Source organism: Triticum dicoccoides, chromosome 5A (assembly GCF_002162155.2).
Source record: "Triticum dicoccoides isolate Atlit2015 ecotype Zavitan chromosome 5A, WEW_v2.0, whole genome shotgun sequence".
Taxonomy (NCBI): domain Eukaryota; kingdom Viridiplantae; phylum Streptophyta; class Magnoliopsida; order Poales; family Poaceae; genus Triticum; species Triticum dicoccoides.
In genome coordinates, this window is record NC_041388.1 from 59,603,210 (window position 1) to 59,603,859 (window position 650).

Consider the following 650-nt stretch of genomic DNA (forward strand, 5'->3'; position numbering starts at 1 on the left):
GGCCGACTGGGCCGGCCAGTTGGCTAACTTGGCCGGTTGGCCCCGGGGGGTTCATTTTCCTTTTTTTTTTTACATTTTTAAAATCTGTTTTCAAATCTAGATACTGCTTTATTTCAAATATAAAACTAAAGGAGTTTTGATAGATATGAGACTCGTCACATAAATGAAGCACATTATTTCTAGAAGTCACAAAAAGTTTGAGGCCAAAAAGAGTTGTTTAATCATTTTTTTGAAATTCAAAAGGCCAATTTTAAAAGCTGCTGGACCACTAAATAATTTCCAGGAGAACTTTCGGAAACCAAAAGAGGTTGGTTCCAACATGACAAATACCTAGGGGATTATTTGCCACACTTTGAACATTTTAGTTTTCAGGTTTGGCAAATATGAAATTTTGACTTTAGATTGGATTTGAATTGGAATTGTGATTTGGATCAAGTGAAGATTAGCAACAGTAACAAGATGACATGGCACCATTAACAGGGGATTACTGTAGCATGACACTGGGGGTGATACAACCTCCTATAAAACCGGCGTGACCAAGGAAACTTCTTATACCTTTAATGTCCTTGGGACATGGCATCTTTTCAATAACATCAACCTTGGCTTTATCAACTTCAATACCTCTTTCAGAAACTTTATGCCCCAAGACA